The 21,878-nt window shown below is 34.5% G+C and overlaps 1 protein-coding gene and 1 long non-coding RNA gene across 2 annotated transcripts in view; one reads left to right on the plus strand and one right to left on the minus strand.

Annotated features, from left to right (window-relative positions):
• Positions 1 to 21,878, minus strand: part of LOC148284976 (uncharacterized) — a 126,335-nt gene that overhangs the window by 63,890 nt on the left and 40,567 nt on the right. The gene's annotated exons all lie outside the window — the stretch shown is intronic.
• LOC148284977 (uncharacterized) lies at positions 1,867 to 11,047 on the plus strand. Its single transcript, XR_015823318.1, has 2 exons — positions 1,867 to 1,985; positions 9,555 to 11,047. It is a non-coding gene; the product is annotated as an uncharacterized LOC148284977 (long non-coding RNA).

A 21,878-nucleotide genomic window follows, 5' to 3' on the forward strand; every position in this document is an offset into this window, starting at 1 on the left:
AACTAGACGTCGGACTTATTATGCCCAATTAAAATCGACAAAAGCGATTTTTTTGTCCCGCTCTCCGCACTCCAAATCTGAACCAATTTTTTTCTCTGAATGAAATTTTCTTGAGTTGCTTTTCCATTTTTCAAAATTATTTATCGTCCGAATACGGGTGAGTGGTTCTGGATCCCATAAGAAACAATTAATTAAAAAAGTAAAACTATAGAAACACGCCAATGGTAAATATCCGTAGTGTGTAAAAAAATCATTGCTCTAATGTCATCTTCACGGAGAAAATACGGGAATACGTTCCTATGAAGAAAAGCCGGACTGCGTTTCTTCTTAAAAATAGATGAGTTTAGTTTGACCTGTACCCGGGCAGATTAAGAATACAGTTCTGTGTGTGAAATAGAACCGGAATTCCGGACGAGTGCTTTCGACTCGGTGGATGCTCTCAGGTAAAAATCCTGAATAAGGAAATCGAGTAGAGATAAGTCCGCCTGGTAGTACAGTGGTTGGCGCGTCCGCTTATCATACTCGAGGTTCCGGGTTCCAATTCTGGGATGATCGACGAGAAATATTGATTAAACAGGCGACACATACTGCATTGTAAAGTAGTAAAAAAGGTTGTTTTGGAGCCATTTTCTTTCAGTCGCATAAAAATCATGTTAGAAAATTTAAAACAAGTCGTGGTAGAGCGCGGGTTCGAACCTCGGACTTGTTGATCAGGAGTCCGCGACAGTACCCACTGGACTACAACCCTTTTCATATCTTAAAAGATCGTAGATATATTTTTTTATCTAATTCACTAGTTTTAAATAGATTACCTGGTATTAAATATGTGTACTTATTTATGCAATAAATTTATAAAATAATTAAATAATATGTACGTACTACCTACATAATCATGTATATTTTTATGTTTATATTCTTAAAAGCAGGTAAAAAGTGCCCTGAATAAAAAAAAATACATGTTTCATATTTGAATATATTTTTATTTCGAAAAATGTCTCTCCGATTACTGTATGAAAAAAAAAATGCACGTCGCATCGAACTGATTATAGCTATTTAAAATCGACATAATCGAGGTCTCACTCGCATTCCCGTTTTCCGCACATATATATATATTTTTTTTTTTTATTAATTTAATTAATATAAAATATAAAGTTATGCCTAGTAGGAGAAAACCCATGCTAAGGCAGGCTAACATATACATTTATTTATATATTTCTATATACATACACACACACGTGTGCACCCTTACTCCCACACAAATACACACACTGACATTGTTTTTTTTTAAAGAAATAGTATCAGAAAAAAATAATAATATTATCATATTTGTATCCGAAGACGGCATATAAAACTTGGCGCTTTTGAGGGTTTTTGCATAGACCTAGCCCTTATAAAAGACAATTTATTAACAGCAACATAAATAAACGATACTGACACGCCGATAGTAGATATGTATAGTGTGTAAAAAAGTTTATCCCAAAACAATGAGAAAATACGGGAATATGTTTGCATAAAGAAAAGTCAGACCACGCATTTTCTTAAAGCTAGTTGTTTAGCTTGTAAGTAAATATAATCACGAATCAAATGTGTATACAGTTGCGAATTGCGCGCACTGACATACTGTCTGTAGTCAGTTGTACTCAATACCCATAATACGATAATTCAATCAAAATAACATGCCGCCGTAAATATTAACAGCCATCAGCTGATTCCCTAGACACGTTTCGCGAGCGGCGCACAATAATGGCGTCCGCTCGCGCCAAAACACATAAATCGAATCACTTCCGAGATCATAAACCCGCCGTGCCAGCGAGGTTCCGGTCGTTTGACAGATTAAAAATATACATGTGGTGATTTATGGCTGTTCTCACGCCGGCGCCTACGGCCACGTAGTAAATAGTGCCTAGTACCTACCTCCGCCGCGTACCGCAGACACTTGGGGAAATTCTTTCCGAACGTCAATATTGACATGGCTACAACTTTTGGTAAACACATTTGAATAAAGATACTCGTATCATTCGCGAGTTATAAGCGCTACATACGTACGCACGTGTTGCGTAAGCTGCGTTTATTGGCTGTCAGATGGAGCATAATATTATTATTAGATGTTTATGTTTTCGTACGTTTTCGCAAGGTTGATACGGCTAGACATTTTATGGAGGATTTTTACATACATTATTGGATCAAACAAGTAAATAAAACACTGCTCGACATGCACCTGTTACTGCATTTTGTGCGGGTTTTAAAGGTTCCATTCCCCGAGAAGTTACAATATTTAAATGTTAAAATTTTACCATTTCAATTATAACTCTTGACCGGTTGAAGTTCAAAAATATTTTTAACATAATTGTTAAAGAGAGTGGCGAATTACGCCGTAATATTTTTGGCTTGCCAAAAGTAGGATATTTGCTAAATAAATAAGGCCTGGGGGCATGTCTCTTTTTATGGTCAAAAATAATATTTAGGCGTTTTCTGTTAGGACTTTAGATAATACATACGTGTGTAAATCTTATGTATTCGAACAGTGTTGTATTATTTAAAAAATATGTAGGGAAAAAACAATTCCCTACAATTTTCCACCGATGTAAAAATTGTTTTTACTTTCCCCTGGAGAGCCCTAGACTAAGTGAGGCCGACGATATACTGATGTGGTGTTATGCTTATTATAAATTAATACGATTAGTTTCTAGCTGCTAGCTATCTTACTGGTAAACTAACATGTTGTGAGATAGATATTAGTGTATTTTTTACTTCTGAAAGTAGCATTTCAAGTTAAGATTAGTATGCGGTAAACTTCACCAGATTGATCGATATTCACCTACATTCGATGCACCGCACCGTTTAAACCCACTTTCGCTTCAAAAGCACATTAGTGAGTGTCTACTCGCGTTCAAGTTCATGCTCTGTAGTTTCCAGTCTGAATGTTTCCCCACGTGCCAAGTACAGAGTTGATAAACTGAATTCCGCCCGTTCGACAGATTATAAATATGCGGGAGATTTATCTGGTCTGGTCTGGCTGCAGCCCGCCCTACTGTAGCATGCCACACGGAGGTGCAGAGCCAAACAAAGGGAAACCAATCACGAAACAAGAATAAAAGTCTCCCGAGCAACAGATTGGCCGGGATCAAGCGGAGAAAAGCTCGTAAAAACTTTGTTACTCAGTCACGAGTCACGATACAAAGCAATCGATTTCCCGAGTCAAGACACCTATATTTCAAACCACGGACGAATGTATCGGTGTATGCGTGCAAATGTAAATGTGTAGGATCGGGGAATACCCTTTGAGTTTGTCACGAAAGTCCTGATGATGTATTAGTGAGCTCGGACCTTCAGCGGCGTGACGTCACCACCTGCTTTCGGAAGTGTGACCCTTCTATAAATAGCGCGATCTTTACGAGGTACCTAAATAATATTCAAGATTTCGCGATAATCCCATAAACGGTGACGTAACATTATTCGACGGATAAATCTCGAGCGAATGTGCGCTCGCGATACTACGAAAAGATAACACTTGTCAATAGTGAGAACATTGTCTCAGCCGAATGTATGAGCGGAATTAATCGAGTTTGAAACTATTTAAATTATTAATGAATTCGATATGTAACAGGCGTACTCATTCACGTGTTGATAAACGATAATATCAATGAATACAATTACGCCGTAAAGCTATTACGAACGAGAGTGAAATAGGCACGCTCGTAGTATATTACTCATTACAAAAACAAATAATTGAAAGTACACTCGGAAAAAATCGTAGCAGCGAGCAGTCGATACTTAATTAGCTGAAAGAAGACGCGACCGGCTGAGCGACTGAGAGGGAAAGAGGCGATCGCTTTGTAGAATCTCGCGATTGTTTACAAACTTCACTCACACAATGCCAAGCGTAATAATAATAATGATGACTGTTTACAAATTTTATTCGAGCGCTTAATTCATTCATAAAAGAAAAGCGGCCGCCCCCCGCGCGCGCCCGCTGACAGCTGACTGCCTTACCGACTTTATATCATAATAATATTGACGCACGTCAAAGGCGGCCAGACTAACCTGAAGCGCGCCATATCGTCTGACAATCGTATCGGCGGGAATTCCCTTGCCCATTAATTACGTATGAAGGGCTCGGGCTCGTCCGAAATGCGATAAGACTCGATTCTTTATAGTCAGTCGAACCGATGCATGTAATTTCATTTGAAAAAAGTTTTCTTGCTCTGTTCAATGGGCACTGGGATACAAAAATTTGCAACCAGCAGATTGACATTCTATTTAGGTACCTGCTTCTACTTTTTAAAACAATTTTTATAAGAGCCCGGAGTGCCTTTCAAAAAGGATCTTCGATTCAAAACTTTCTTTATAATATGAAGTCAATATTATTTTTCGTTAATTTTTAAGCACAAAAAACACAAATTTGTTTCACGTCTCCTAGACCTTAAATTTCAATCATGAAATCTCATGATATTGGCATAAATATGTAATATGATATTTATCACAAAATCTGTTATATAAATCAATATACATATATGATAAAAGATTATAGAAAATAATGTTATTAAAAAAACACGTGTTTCTTTAAATATTAATAAATATTTTTTACTGTGGCGATCATCCCAAACGATCCAGACTGATCATCTTGCTTTTTTTAAAGATATTATTACGATTCACTGCAATGTACGGATTTAGTGCCCTAAGCACCACGACAATCGTGAAATTTAAATGGCTTATGAATAATAGACAATTCAATAAAAATATTTCGTAAAAAGCTGGATTAGTGAAATTTTTAAGATGGATGACAAAAAATGGTAAGTACGTATAGGAATTATTTTTATTCTAGATAACTTATATAGCGCTATTTTTAATAACCACGCCTATTTTCAATAACACAATGAACACGCCATCACGTCTTGCAGCTACAGAGCGCATAAGCGGTTGGGATTCAGTTACCCGTTTCCAATAATATAAAATTTTAATAAGATACCGAAGCTAAAATTCAACACGTCTAGCAGCTACAGAGAGCACGGACGGTTAGAACTCCAGCCCCCATTTACATTTTACAAATTAAGTGACTGGCGTGTTTTTAACAAAATTACAGATAAATTCTAGATTACGACAAATCCTGCAACTACAGAGCGCATGGGCAGTTAGAAATCTAGACCCTATTTTTTATGGTTTGAAGTTTATGTTAGAAGAGTGTTAGTTTGAAGTTTAAGTTATTTAGTTAGTTAATCTAATTTTTAAAATATGTATACTTGAATAATAAAAGCGTTCTGGGGTTGCGTTGCAAAAACGGTACTATATTTGTAATGTATAAGAATAATATGTGGGCAGAGTACAATTCATTCAAAAGTAGGACGAGGACGGCCAATGCTGACTGCATGATCTAATAAATAAAAGCCTTAACTCTGGTCTTGTCAATAATTTGTAGCCAGGAGGCATATTGTATGACTAATGTATAGAGTGGAAGAATCAAGGAGTGCAGTGTTATTAATTTCAGATGTTTTTAACGGCGCCATCTTCGTGGAAAATCGCCTCAAGCGCACTGTAGTTTAAAAACCCTTTGTAGCTCATGGCTGCAGGGCAAACATTTTTTTGAGATACGCAAACAAAAATGAAATACTCTGTGCGTACTCGTATGCACAATACGGATTTAATAATACAGATTCTTACTCGGCTCAATAATGACGTATGGTATTTATTATTATTATACAATTCACCTATACCCAGGATACATAGGTATGGAAATGAATTAGAACAAATATTTGATATTTTCAATACTAATTCTGTTCATGAATTAAAACGTCTTCTCACTAGTTATTTTTAAGTGAAGTAATGGATTTATTTTTAAATATATTATTAAATTTAACTTTGTTTCCTGGGATACGTAACTTTTTAATTCTTTATTTTAACATGTTAGACATAATTAAAATTGTGCATTGGTGGATTTATTGCCAAATGGCAACTTCTCTCAACCAACTGATGATGATGATTTCACAGTATAAATATATTATTTAGTTAATTAAAGTTTTTTTAAATATTGAAATTTTATTTTATTGCTCAAAAAACTTACAATTATTTTTTTTTAAATTATTATTATTATTATCTAGTTATTCTCAACTTTACTGTGTTATATTTATATTTAGAACATGAGATTTTCTTATGGTGATTGTTATTTTTTATTTAGAGATGTTATGTTTCTCTTTTACTTTTTTGTTTTTTGTAATATATGTTCACAAAATTTTAGGTTTTAATTGTTCTATTATTTCATACTATGTACTACTTAATTATTGTGCACTGCTTGATTATTTCTGTAAATTATTATTATTTTGTAAAAGGTTCTTTGAACCGTTGATGTATAAATAAATAATAATTATTATTATAGTTGAATAATTTATAAAGCAATGTGGAAATCACCTCAAGGGCGCTGTACAGTAAATAAATATCCGAGCACGTCTTGCAGCTACAGAGCGCATGGACGATTGAGATTCCAGTTTATTTGATAATGAAGTTTAGTGTTTTACTGATATCAAACAACATTTCTTTAAAAATAGGAGATATATTATAACATTTCTTGCAGCTACTGATCGCATGGAAGGTTGAAATTCTAGACTCCTTTCTCAAAATACTGGTATTAGATAGTTGATAACATTCATATATTGAAGCTAGATTACCAATCGTCTTGCAGCTACAAAGCACATAGACAAGTGGACTTAAAATTATATAAATTAAAAAAAAAACATTTAACCGTAGATGATCTGTAAAGTGTTCATGCTAAAAATTAAATAAATAAAACACCGTTTCAACATAATGGCTAACAAATTAAAGAATGATATCCGAAGGGTACTTTTTGTAGATTGTAGGTGGTAGTGTCAAGAAGTTTAGTACTGCTGTAAATTGGCAATATTTTTTTTTTCTTAAATGCGGAAAAAATTAGAGCATTTTACGGCGAAGTTTCTCGAAAAAAAAAAGGTTTTTACTTTAAACTACGTCATTCATGTAACAAACAAAAAAGTTATCAAGATACGCTGCTATTGGTGTACTGATGCGGTGCCCTATATACCGTAAGGTGCCGAAAGAGAATGATGATTTTAAAAAATCGAAGAGATACGCGAGTGTCCTAAAAAAGAGAAAAAAAGGGGTTTAACTGCATTTATACCACAAAACAGCCAAGTTAAGACTTAGTTTACCTCTTAGGGTGTGATGTCTATATGTATACGTGTTATTTTTTTGTTTTAAATCCCTGTATTTAAAAACATGTCATCTTTTGCTTAATACCACCTTTTCCAAATGGAGTTTTTAGCACAGTCTTTTAAGAGTAAAGAACTAATATGTTTTAAACAACTAACCGATTATATTAATGCGTGTATGTATCTATGTATATCCAAAATAGTCGCTCTCGCAGAGTCACGTTTAACCTACATAGTACGTGGTTCGATTTTCGGCTGTGGTACCCATACCGAGCCAGGAAAGTGTGTGGGTGTGTGGCATATACAGATATACAGAAAGTGGGTATGATATTCCGTTCACCGGCAGTAGGAGCGGGTGGCGGGAGCGCGCGTGCGTGCGGCGGCGGCGGAGTGCGGCGGGGCGCGGGCGGGGGAGTGCGTGCGGGCGCCGCGACGCCCTCCAGACGCCGCCCTCCCCACCCCCGCTCTATTGGTAGACAAACACAGGAGTGATCAACCCGGATTGGCGCCTTACCTGAAAAAATAAAAATAACACTGTCAGAGAGTTTTATGGTACAGATAGATTTGTGTAATAAAACAAATGGATGTGAGTAATATTAATAGGGTATCATCATAATCATGTCCCTTTCCGCACCCAGTGATGCATTGGCCACTGAATCGGCACTACAATTCCAGCGTATCTAGATCGATTTTGTTACATGGAAGGAGGTGATCAATCTTACGTTTCAGGTGTCAGTCCAGGAACATTTTATTTTATTTTATTTTATTTTTATTTATTCATATTTTTCGCTTACAAACTATAAATTAATAATAAAAATAATGTGACCTCACTGGGGTTTCCCGTGCCGAGGACACTTAACAATTTAGTTTTTTTTTATTACATTTGAGAATAAACATAGAAGACTCACTTAAAAAAAAAACATAATTAACAAATATTCAGACAGTTTTAAAAACAAGGTATTTATATACATCTATATTATTTATATTACAAAACACACAATGAAAACAACAAAAACCTAACATAAGCCATACAGTTGTGGAGCAGTTGATTCAGCATTGGTATGGGCGAATGAGACAATCCATTTTACTTCTACCTAGCTCCACTATCCATTTTTTTATAGCCTTTTTAAACATTTTCTCATTACTAATTGCTTAGATATATATAGCTATAGATAGTGGAAGTAGGTTATAGATTTTAATTGAATAATACTCAAAATCCCTTTGTCTGAAAGTGGTATTAGTTTGTATTTGTTTAAGTTTGTTTGTTTAAGTGAAATGTTGCAGTAAAGAATCACCTTGAAAACGAATATTTCGTTATGATTTCTTTAATTTTATTTATTTTTTTAAAAAGAAGTATTTGGGTTCTTTTGATTTACTCAAATATTCAATTTTGAGGGCCATTTTTAACGAGTTTTAAATAACTCACTATTAGAAAATGGAATCAAGTTGGGGTAGAGTGGGATTTAAACCACGAACCTTTGGTCCGTGAGTCCGAGACACTAGCCACAAGACCACAACCCGAAATAAGATCAATAAATTATTTTTGACACTTTATATCACATCTTGATAAGTACAAAAGTATATCTTTGACATGAATCTATGTTGCTGAAATTCGCGCTTTGTAATTGCAATACTTTTTGTTATGTTAGCTATCATATTATTAAAATCATATTATGTAAATTTTATCAACTATCAAATATCTAAATTTAGTAAATGGGGTCTAGAATTTCAACCGTCCATGCGCTCAGTAGCTGCAAGAGTTGTAATCTAAATTCTTTTTAAAAAATTCATTGTCAAATAAAATATTTAAAAAAATGTAAATAGGGGCTAGATTTCTTACTATCCATGCGCTCTGTAGCTGCAAGACGTGCTCTAAGCTAGCTTCTATATTTCATAATTGTTATATCTCATAATTGGAGACGAGGAACTAGAATCCCAACCGTCCATGCGCTCTGTAGCTGCTAGACGTGCTGGGATGTTTATTTATTGTACAGCGCCCTTGAGGTGATTTTCACAAAAATGGCGCTATATAAATTATCGAAACATATATATAAACCCACTTGTTCTCTAAATCATTTGAATAAATCCGTAGCACGTGACAACAAAATAAATTATTTTGATTAAATTACAAATTTAAAAGCTTCAATTTAATTAACTTAACAATAGAATCACCATGTAAAGCGCCCTTGAGGTATTTTATTACGAAAATGGCGCTATATAAGTTATCCATAATTAATTAATTAATTTGGGTTAATTACGTATTTTTTAATTCTTTCAAACCTGGAATATAAAGCATTTATAAAACGTTTTCAAGTTAATATAATGAGGAAATTAAATTTCAATGTTATTGAAATTACATATTTCTTTCTATTTTTTTAGACCAGCGGTTTGCGACGCCTTCTCTGACGTCAGAATAGCAAAGTTTTCGTCGGAGTTTTAAAATACTCGACACTAGCAGCCAGAAATACTCAACTCGTCCAGCGGGAGCCACGACTCCACAGCCGAAGAATGCCAACTGAAATAAACCTCACAATACCGAATCCACAATAAGTCTCGTCAGCGCCAAGTTTAACCCGGCGTATTGCGCAGAAAGTACTATCGGAGAAACTTAATGAGGAATATTTCCTCCGAGGTAGCGAACATTCCAAGGAAAATAATGAAGCAGCGAAACACGAGAGAATTTTTGTTCCAAAGTAGCGAATATTCCGCAACAACAACAACAAACCATCACGCCGTTTTCCCGTAAGAATAGACAGAAAAGATAGAACGCCATAATATCATTGTCTTTGCATACAAATCTCGCTTCTTTTACATTCATTCGTCATCTAATGCATGCGCGCCGATTATTCAGACATTTGACAAGTCCATCTTCGAGTATTTGTTGGATTTGATCATGCCATGTCTTTCTCGGTCTTTCTCTATTTCTGCACACATCAACATTCGTATCGTAGACATTTTTAGCCATTCTTTCGCTGTCCAAACCAATGCATAGCTCCTTTCTTGATTTTGCCGATAGTGCTTTTACCAGCCTTACATAACGTGCGGATCTCGACATTTGTGCATATATCATGCATAGTTTTACCACACATTCGCCTGAGAGATCGTATTTCGACAGCATTCAGCCTACTTTTATCCCTGTTTTTCCAAGTCCGTACTTTGCTCCCACATATCATGGTCTGCACTAGTACTCCATTGTCAACTGGTAATTTGGTCTCTTGCGACAAAAAATATTTGCCAAGGTTGATTTAAGTGCACCGTTTACTTTGTTACCGGCACCCAACCTCTTTTCTCAGTCATTCAGTCCCTAGTAAACATGCATTTCAGATACACAAATTTCTCTACCTGTTTCACTATAAACCCATTCTCAGTGATTTCACATTTAGTCATACTTTCGTTTCTTTCAAAAACCATTACATTCGATTTACCGACATTCATCAGCAAATCGCTTCTCTTGCATACATGGTAGACTTTTGTTACCAAGAATTGCAGGTCCTCATTGTTCAGCAAGAAGCACGGCATCATCAGCATACAAAAGACAATTGTCAGATAAATCACCCAATTTTGCTACCGTTCGTAAGCCTTTCAATTCTTTCAACCAGTCATCGATATATACGTTAAACAACCACGGTGACATCACACATCCCCATTTTTTCGCGTATATTCTAACAAAAAAATGACGCAAAACGTAATAGGAATTTTTTCTTCGAGGTAGTGAACATTGCGAGTAAAATAATGAAGGGGCCAAACACGATGGAATTTTGCTCCAAAGTAGCGAAAATCTAAGCAAATCGTTCAAGGATTTTTTCCTCCATAGCGGCCCTCTTAATTTCATCTACAATTCCTCTATCTTCTCTAATTCATATAGTGTCCATACGGCTCGACTGTAAAATCATCTCCCACCCACTATCAAAAATGTTTCTACAGTATCTCTGTTTTAAACACATCTGAAGAAACCTCTCCTTACTCTTTCTTAATCTATCCTTCTTTCCTCTTTATTCCCTTTTCCCATTGAGTAATAGTATTGATTTAAGGTAATTTATATACAAATACAATTATTTCTATTTTGTATATCTTGAGCTTTTCATTTTGTTTTCTATCTAAAAACATTTTGGAAATAAAATTATGTAACAATAATAATCACGGTCTATCAACAAAAATTACAATTTCTTTATCTAATACATGTTTTAGGTAATAGATATCTCTGGATTGTGTCTAGTCTGCTTTACTAGGTACAAACTGTTTTAAGGCAGACAATTGTATGCAAAATAAACAATAACATGACTAATAAAATAAGTAAAACAACTTTGTTTTTAACCGACCGGTTTCAAAGCAAACAAGCTTCTTCGTCAAGGTTTACGTAACTAATTAATTATTTCATATTTATTTTTTTTCCATGTTTACTAAATACTACACACATGGAGCCAATAAATCAAGTCTTTTTTTCTTTTTTTCTTTGAAAAAAATAACATGACATACTTGTTTATTTATTATACTATCATACAATACTTATTTACACTATTTATCATTTAAGAATGTGTTTTTACAGTAAATTTTTGGATTCTTCTCTACCTAAAGCCAGTAACCAATATTTTACAAATTTATTTCATTGAATCCGGGCCGTGGTTACGCAATGTTCAGGAAACAAAATGAATACTTTGGGGCCCAGAAATCTGAAATAAATAAATATATTCTAAGCAACAAAGTGATGCGAAACGTAACAGGAAATTTCGCTTCAAGGTAGTGAACATTAAACGCAAAATAATGAAGCGCAACGCAACAGGGAGCTTCTGTTCTCCGGTAGCGAATGCTCCAAAAATACGAAGAGCAAAGCTCAAAAGGTAGTTTTTGTTCCATCTCCAAAATAGCGAGGTATTTCAAGCAATTTAATAAAGATAATTTTTGTTCCATCTCCAAAATAGCGAAGTATTCTAAGCAAAAACAAACATGGATTTTTTTTATTCGAAATTTATTTATTTATAAACTCTTACGGATCCCATTAATTTAACTTTTTTTTTAAAATTCATATTCTGTTGTGAATGCTAATGTTTTAAACATATTATTTAATATTATCATTAATAAAAAAAAATTGCATCACAACAGGCCAGGAGGCCAATTCCAGTGATAATTTATAGAACAGACTTGAGAAAAATCACATTTTGAAATTTTGTGTTCTCACCGGGAATCTAACCCGGAACCTTCCGTACGTGACTCGAGCATCTTAACCATTACACCACGAAGGCTGCAAATCTTTCGTAAAGGGTTGTCTGAGTCTTTTGTTTAGTTTTGTCTGGTAGTTTATTGTAAAATTTCAGTCCTGCGCTGCTATTCCGAGCGCTCTCGCGGCCGTAGAAAACACTTTTATCTCGCGTACTTTGTATGTTAACAGGCAAGATAAAAGCTATTTCTACGGCCACGAGAGCGTTTGTAAGTCTTGAATGTCCTAGTCTCGTTTTAGAATGTTGTATATGATATTGTTTTGATATTCTCGTATTGTGTCCTTGTTTACTATATTTTTTTTCAAGTTTTAGTTCTTCGTCTACAATTCTTATTATTATTGGTGGGGGTCAGTGCTATTCAAGCTCCTGACGTCACTGCAACCTGTAAAGATCTATTGTGACGGGTCCCCGAGAATAGTTTTCACCCTCCAAGCCCAAGTCTATAAAGAGCCTGGCTACTGTGTGGAAAGCGAGAGTTTAAATTTCGTCTACGATTACATCAGTGACTATTTTATGAATAAATTTTAAGGATTTTAGTTGAAAGAGTTCAGTTATATTAAATTGCTTAGTTTGTTTAAACACAGTTTTTTTGTTTATTTATTTTTATAAATTACTCACCATCATCATCTAAATACGGCGCTACACTGAAACACTAAATAAAGCGTATATCGATCATCTGTTACATGAAGGTGAGATAATTATTTTTATGATCTAGGTACCAGTTCAGTAACAGTGAGATATTTTAGTTGAATACCATCATTCAAACAAATATTTAACATCGACCCTGCCAGGAATCGAACCAGGACCTTAAGCATAATGGGCGAATGCGACAACCCCTACATTAAAAGGATCACTTATCCCCACTAAATTTCCTTTATCAGGATTTTTACCCGAGAGTAGCAATCGTCCAGTGTTCTGGTTAAAAAACTAGGCATATAGAAATGATTGTTATAAATAAAAAAAAGGCATTCTTAATATGGTAATTTAAAAATAATACGCTGATTTACCTGAATATTTAATTAAAATTTAATTTAGTTTAATAAGGGTCACTATCATTAGAAAAGCGGGTAGGAACCTCCAGGTACTGGGTAGTTAGGTAGGCGGCGCTTATGACAATTCTTCGCTTCAATTCCAATCATTTAAATATTCAGTCCTTTATATGACCCGCGATGATTTCAATTGGAAAATACTACAAACTTTATTGAAAATCATTAATTGAAGTTATTAATTGTTATTCATCAAAGTTTGATCGTTGTTATTAAGTATTCGTGGAACGAATCATTGAAAAATTGCCAATTCAATGCGTAAATTTTGTAAATAATTCTGCATTCTTATCTTTTTACATTTTAAAAACCTGTAGAACTTAATTTCTAGGCCTCGTGGTGTGGAGGTCAGCGCGTTTGCCTACCATGCTAGAGGTCTCGGGCTCGATTTCCGACATGGTAGACATGAAATATTGGTTTGAAATGGGGTTTTTAGACCAGAATATTTCATAATCAAGCGTAAGATTAATCATCTTACCTTCATGTAGCAAAAATGATCAAGATACATTGTGATTGGTGTACCAATACAGTGCCCTATGCACCATTAAATGCGGATTAACTCAATGGTATTAATTCTTTTGATAAATGAATGATGCGGTACCTACCAAAAGCCGGGAAAAATCAATAGTATTTTTTATCCATATAAATGTATTTTTTTCCATATTCAGGTTAAATCATTCGATTAAAGATTTTTCAATATGATCGGCGTATGTTATTTATTAAATTATCAAGAAGTAATCATAAAAATGATCCATGAAACTATTTAATTATTTGATAGAAATCCCTAGGTAAACTAAACTAAAATTGATTTAACAAATGCAAGTTTGAGGAGAGATTCTTATTAAAAATACAGTCGCATATTCTCGATTACGATGGAAAGTAAGAGATCTATGGACGTTTATCGATTTAGTCAACATGATTCTGAAATATAAATCTGTATACAATTTTATTTATTTAACACTTTATATACATATACAAAATATATACATATAAGGGCGGGCATATCGCCTTAAGGCAATTTCTTTCGACCTACCCAAACCGTTCAGTTTGAGAAAATTACTAATTCATGGACATATTGAATTTTACAATTTAATACAAAAATTAAAAAGAAAGATTAACAAAATAAAAATACGTTAAAAAAAAATAACACTATAGTATGAAAAGAGGAGAGGGGATGGGAATGAAAGAAGAAGGATAATGGAACAATTTAAATATTTAGATAGTGACATTTCAATTTTTAGATGGCTTTGTCGGTTACATAATAATTATCCTCAAACGTCTAACAAAAAAATAATCAAAAAATGCTGATAATGCTACGAAATAAACTGTGTAATTAATTATAATTATGCTTTAATATTTGTATTTATATAACAAAAATATTTCCCTACACATACAATAGAAATAATATTTAAATGTTGATATAAAAAACCATCGGTAAAATTTTGACTACCTTTCAGTTATACGGATCTATACTGTAGGTAATACGAACTGTGAGCTGAGAATTGTATAAATAAACCAATGGGTAGGTATGTGCATAATACAAAAATGTACTCTTTCCTTTCCTTCGCTTATTCGTTTCCCAGTGAGCCAGGGATGAGAGAAAGCTGAAAATTAAGTTAAGAATAGATTTGTAGAAAATTACTTTTCGCGTTCTGCACGCAATCCCGGCTTGGTACGGCTCGGCGTGTTAGGCGGTTGTGTGTACAGCCAAGCCAAGCCTTCTCGGCTCTCCGTCAACACCGTACCAGGCGAAGAGAGGACTGGTGAATATGTCTCCATTGTATCGCCGTTTACGCCTCGGCTATCGCCAGCTAAGATCGATACAATTATCGCCGCGGCAGTCGATATCTCGCTCTTGTCGAAGGCTCGCTAAAGGGCAATGAGTTCACGAATTAAAAAAAATTGGAAATGCGGAACTGTCAAACCGCCCATTCGTCCAATATTTTCTACAGTCTGTGCGTAGCATGAAACAGCAACTTAATCGTGGTCAGTTTTGGTGGATAATGAATTATTGTTATTGCCAAAACTTCATTTTTTATAATATGTTTATTAATCTTTCTCTTCGATGTGTTAATTTTACACATGTTTAAAATTTTAAGCAAGGACAAAAATGTCAAACTGCCGAATTGTATTATTTAGGCTAAAGAAAAGTTTGAACAAATGGGCGGTTTTGCGATTTCACATAAGCTAAAGTTGCTGACGATTCCTATTGTGATTGTCGGGCAGAAGTTTCGCGCAAATTAAAAGCATGAAAACGAGTCTTGGCGATTTGACGATTTTGCACATGCTCGAGACTCAATCTCAAGCGCCTATTGATACCGAGTTCCGGGTAGGAAAGGCGGGAAATTTAAAGAAGTTTAAAATATATGAAGAGGCTCGTTCAGTAGAGGGTCGAGTCGCGGAAAGTACTGGAATTTGGAAATTTAATTCAAATGTTGACTCCGAACAAAAATCGCGCGCAAATGACGGGAAACTGTGCTAGACGAAATAATTTTATTTTAAATACGGTTTGGCAGTAATTCCGGGAAAGTTTTCATTATACGCCGGTTCAAAAAGGACGCTGGGAAGAATTTCTTCATTTGAAACGCTCCAGCAAACAGCAAAGGACGTCTCTAATTCACAGGAGCACAGTGGCAGGGGGAGGGCGGGGGCCGGCCGGGGACACGTTGCCATGGTGACGCCGCCGCAATGGCGGCCGCCCCACCCCCACCCGCCCGCCAACCCGCCGACCCACGCCCCCGTCCAGGGCCGTTGTTAGCGGGCTCACCCGGCGCTTCATTTAGGAAACTCCGATTCCAAGAGGACTTGGAAAAGTCTATGCTCTATAGTTACTCCCCTCTGGAACCCCATAACTCCACTCTACTGGAGATGACGCAAAATAGCATTTTAAGTTCTTAGTCTGTTGATGTTTTTAAACATATATTTCTAGATAAAACTCCATGGTTAATAATTTTATTTTTGTTTAACATTTTTTTGCATGATCCATATATTTCAATGAGGAAGTTCAGTGGTTTTTTAAAAAAAAAAATATTTGTTAAGACTGTTAAACTAAGTCAAAAATTTTTTTTTTTTAATTTTATAAATCGTATTATCGGCGCTACGATTTTTCAAAGTTTAGTATTTCTGAAATAACTCCGCGTGTAACGTCAGAGGTTCATTTCCGCTTATTCTCATTCAGTTCTTCCCATTGGTCCAGAAGCGACAAGCAGACCGGAAATCTTCCATAGCTCTCAGATCATAGGTCGATTCACATGAACCAGTGACGTCATTTAAAGTAGTGCGTTTTTATCAAAATATTTTTTATTATTTTTTCTGTACATTTTCAAGAAACTTTGCGTTACAATTTAATGCTCTAATTTTTACCCCGCGTAAGAAAACATTTTTTGTATCCAATTTCCCGTAGGGCTGAAGTTCCTCATTATAGAACAATATAACCCAAAACAATAATCTAGTTATAATGGAGCGGAGTTTGAACCTCGGACGTGTTAACTGTGAGTCGGTGCCACTTCCTGATTTCATTTTATCAAGCCCCTTGGTTTAGTTTCATTTTTATTCATAGGTTTTATGAGGAATTAAAAGAAAATATTTTTTTATGAATTACAGTCAAAAGCACACTGTATGGTCAGATATATTCGTAATATCTATACAGGATGTTCTTTAAACCATGTCACATCCGAAACCACAATGATCAGTGTAGGCAAGAAGACATATTGGCATACTTAAAAAAATATTTAGGACAAAGAAATTTTAAAATATATTTATATTTAAAAAAAGAAATGTTTGCCTACTTCTGCAGGGGAGAAGTGGGGGGAGCGCGGAGCAGTATCAGACTCCCCCCCCCTTCTCCTTGTTTCTGCCCTGCAGAAGTAAGCAACCATTTGCTTTTTTATATATTTTTTTATTTTTAATTTATTCGTTCAAAAAAATATTTTAATGTGCCAATATGTCTTCTTGCTCATACTGATCATCGTGGTTTCGGATTTGACAGGGTTTAATTAACACCCTGTATATTTATAAAAAGCAATGTTCGTATGTGCATCCTCGATAGACTGAATAACTACTGGACCGATTTTCGTGCGGTTTTCAGCGAAATGTAGATCGTCGTCATGAGTATATTTATAGCTCTAAAAATCTTCAATTTAGTAAGTAAAAAAGGAAGGAGCGTCAATGTTTTTTTCATAGTTCACCAGAGCTGAGAATGCGTATACAAAAAACGGAAGAATGTTATTTTTTTACTTTTAAAAAATTTTTTTTTTTTAATGTTAACAAACAACATTAGTTTTTTATGGATCCCAATCACATTATTATTTCCTTAAATTCCGTATGTTTCATGCTTTTTGGTAATACTAAAATAATATTAACTAACTGAAGAGCAGAATTTTACGTCCGCAAAAAGAATTCTATATTTCAAAAATAATTATTTTATGTTTTAGAATTCAAACATAAACAAGTACTTAGGTACCTACTTAATTTCAATATTTGAATATGATTTTTTTTAGATTTGCAATCCAATCATAAACACGAACCTAGGTTCCTACTTATCAACGAAAAGTTAAACCATCTTTTTTTAATTTATATCAATTTAAAGAATTTCGCATTACTATTTAATGCTTTATAAAATTACTGTGGGTAAGAAAACATTTTTTAATCCAATTTCCCGTATCACTGAACTTCTTCATTCAACTGCTGACTGGTCGTCTGCAGTTCATGTCAGAACTACGGGATGCGAACCTGACTTGGGAGGATCCGCTGCGCTGGAACCCCGGGGGCTCTTTGTGGACAATTAATGCTAATCATTATTTGAATTTAAATCACGTATGAAATGTCACTTCCTGAATATTTGAGTTTTTCCTATATTTTCCCTCTTTCCTATCCCCCTTACACCCTCCTCTCTTCATAGTATAGTGCAGATATTTAGTCAATTTTTATTTCCTAAAAAATGTATATATTTATTGATCCTTTGTTTTATAATAATAATATACCAAGAATATGTTCATATACTACTGATTTTTTCAAATTGAACAGTTTGGGTAGGTAGAAAAAATTGATAATTTATATACCGCTATTTTTATGAAAATCACCTCAAGGGCGCTGTATAATAAGCATCCCAAAACGCCTTGCAGCTACAGAGCGCTTAGGCGGTTGGGATTCTAGTTCCCAATTTCCATTTAGATTAAATTTCAAAAATTATATAAGAGTTAGATTACAACATGTCTTGCAGATACATAGCGCACGGACGTTTAGAAATCCTGCCCCTATTTACACTGCGCAAAAAAATATGTAAGAAGTGTTTTTGATTTATAAATAATCGTTTACAAGTAGAATCTATATTACAAGTCCTGCAGCTACAGAGCGCATGGGCGGTTAAAAATTTAGACCCCGTTTACAGTTGAAGTTCGATTTAGATATAATATGAAAGCTAGCATCACAGAAAGTCTTGCAGCTACAAAGCGCATCGACGAGTGGAATTCCAGCAATATAATTTGTGTACCTCAGAGGCAGACGGATGCAAATCCAGAATTTGATAAAATGACATTTCGATTTTCGTATTCAGTTTATGATCATGTCCAGTGATTTTGAAGAAATGTAAGTCTTATTATGAAAGAACCAATGTATCAAGATACTAAAAATACAGATAAATGCTACAAATGATTAGAAATCACTTAAAGAAAGAAGATTCTTTAGGCTCTTGGTGAACATTTGACGTTTGTATTTGCATCCGTCTGCCTCTGAGGTACAGATATGTAAGTAAACTATATATGGTTTTTTTTATTAATAAAATGGCGTTGCATAATAAATTTTATGCTTTTGCCAATGTCATGTTGAATTATTTTGTAAACAAACTGGTTCGCAGTATGAAATTTAAATAAATTCTCCATCTAGGGAGCAAACATGGAACGATGATGATGATGATAATGTGATTCTGACAATGGATTCTCCAAAGAAAAAAAATGTATTGTGAAACCTTAGTTCGACGTACTTATTAAGGGATAAACCTAATGTATCATTAAAAACTGCGCTAAAAATTTGCAATTATTATAATCATAATTTAAATTCGTTAATTTAATATGTCTATCAAAAACGACAAACGAATACAGAGCCTGAGTGGAACAAAGCAATTTTCCCTCCCATTTTCCCCCTCCCCGCCGCCCCTTGCCGCCGCCCGCCACCACCCCATAGAGAAGTACGTACTGCGGAGTTGCCATGCCGGGGAACGAAGGAGCCCACGCTATATTACATACACACACAGACCATTATATAGAATGGGAAAAGCGAACACACCTACACAGCCCACCACCGACCGGGTAGGTACTACAGTATACCACGCCGGGTACTTGGATAATTTATACCTACGCGCCTACCTACTTCCATATACCACGGTACATTTACGGAATTGGGTTTGTTTTTGCGCATTAGTCATCATCGTTGCTTCCTCTCTTTCGGACGCCATCTTAGCTGCGGCGAGGGTTGCCGTGACGTCACATCCGATGCATGCGAATCCAACTGATTATGTGAAATGGCCCCACGAGAAACGGTCAAAAGAAAACTTTTAATTAATCAAAAGGACACGCTTTGTTCATGTGAAAACCTTTTTTAATACATAAAATACAATAATCACCACCGTCATTCCCCTTTTCGCACCCAGTGATGCATAGAGCACTGAATTTGTAACCCAAATACGGCGTTTTGCGATCATCAGTTACATGGACTTTTAACTTTTAATTTGATTTTTAATTTTATCTTTCAATTTTAACTTTTTGATTTTCATTCTTAATTTTAACTTTTAATTAAAACTTTTAACTTAATTTTAATTTCAACTTTTCATTTTAATTTTAACTTTTACTTTTAATTTTAAACATTGGATTTCAACTCTTAATTTATACTTACTTACATCTACTACCTGCATCTAATGATTTATTGTTGGTTGTGATTTTTTACAATTAAATTTAAATGTTCATGGAAGCAGAGAGAGAGGGAGGAAAGTAGAGTAGATATACAATGTCTTCTCCTGTTTATGAAATTTTTATGTAATATTTTTATTTTTACTTTTTTAGAATTAAATTATTTTTCCCCTCTCCTCCTGCATTCATTAGTGTGAAATCTGTGTTCTTTTGTACCTTGATTTATATAAAGACTGTATGATTTCATAAATAAATAAATGAAGGCGCTCAGTCTCACGCTTCAGGTGTAAGTCCAGGAACAATGAAATGTTGCGGTTCAATCAATATTTCTTACCCTGCCAGGAATCAAGCCCAGGACCTCAAGAATGGTACACGAACGCGTCAACCAATACAAAATTAGGATGACTTATCTCCATCTAATTTCCTTATCGAAAGCACTTGTCCAGGGTTCTAGTTCTATTTCACAAATAACTGTTTTTATTTGCCTGGACACAGAGTGCCATAATCGTGCTGATTTTTTTGAAAAAAAAAATATTATGAAACACAATAATGTTTAATGCAATAAACCGCAGGAAACATAAAATCATTTCTAAATGGTTCCACGTAAAACGGCGTAACTGGCAAATGCCATTTAGAAAACTTTTTTTTTTGTCTACCTCGTGGTCTAATAAATGGTGAGTGGTGCGTTTGCCCACCGTATAACAGTTCTCGGGTTCGATCATCAATATACTTGACATAAAAAATGTATTAAAAAATGTGTTTTTACTCTAGAATAATTGGCACCTGAAGTGAAAGAGCGATGATCTATGATGATTGGTGTACCAACGCAGTGCCTTATGCACCATTTGGTGCAAAAGGAGAAATGATTTTAACGATGAAACTTTTTTTAGTGTGTCTTGATTAATTAATGTGTGCATTTTTAATTAAGTAAATAACACTCAATAATTTTGTCAAAACGTATCGATGGATCTAACGAAAAATAGTCTAACTATTTAATGGATATATTTTTTTTCTTCTTTCTCCAATTTGCAGATAGGTTTTTGAACAATTTAATATTTTTATTTCCTGACAACAAAATAACCATTTTTACAATACAGATTGTCTAAGAAATGTGAAATATTGCAGAGTAAAATATCATTTTTAGTCAATCTTGTAGGGAAATGAACTTAAGACCTTATTCGTATAAAGATACCAGTCTCGAAAATGTCATGAAAGGTATGAAACCGACCACTGGTTATTTTAACGATTTAAGTATTACTAGTCTTTTTTTCTATAGTAAATTTCAATGAGATTCCACCGAGAATTTTACTTGACAAAAAATGTGTATTACAAAAAATAAATAAAAATTAATATTGATAAACAGTTTCCATATGCATATAAGAGCATTGTCCTTTTTATTTTCATAACCAAAAACATTGTTTTATTTCTGAGAATAGAGAGCACATTTTAGAGAGATCACAGCGATGAAACATTTAGCACACTATAAAATTGACGCGTAAATCTCATGAATGAATAACAGGTTATTTACTGAAAAAGCTTCGA

The sequence above is a fragment of the Micrasema longulum genome, unplaced genomic scaffold (assembly GCF_059751315.1).
Source record: "Micrasema longulum isolate JH-2025_06_02 unplaced genomic scaffold, ASM5975131v1 h1tg000072l, whole genome shotgun sequence".
Classification (NCBI taxonomy): domain Eukaryota; kingdom Metazoa; phylum Arthropoda; class Insecta; order Trichoptera; family Brachycentridae; genus Micrasema; species Micrasema longulum.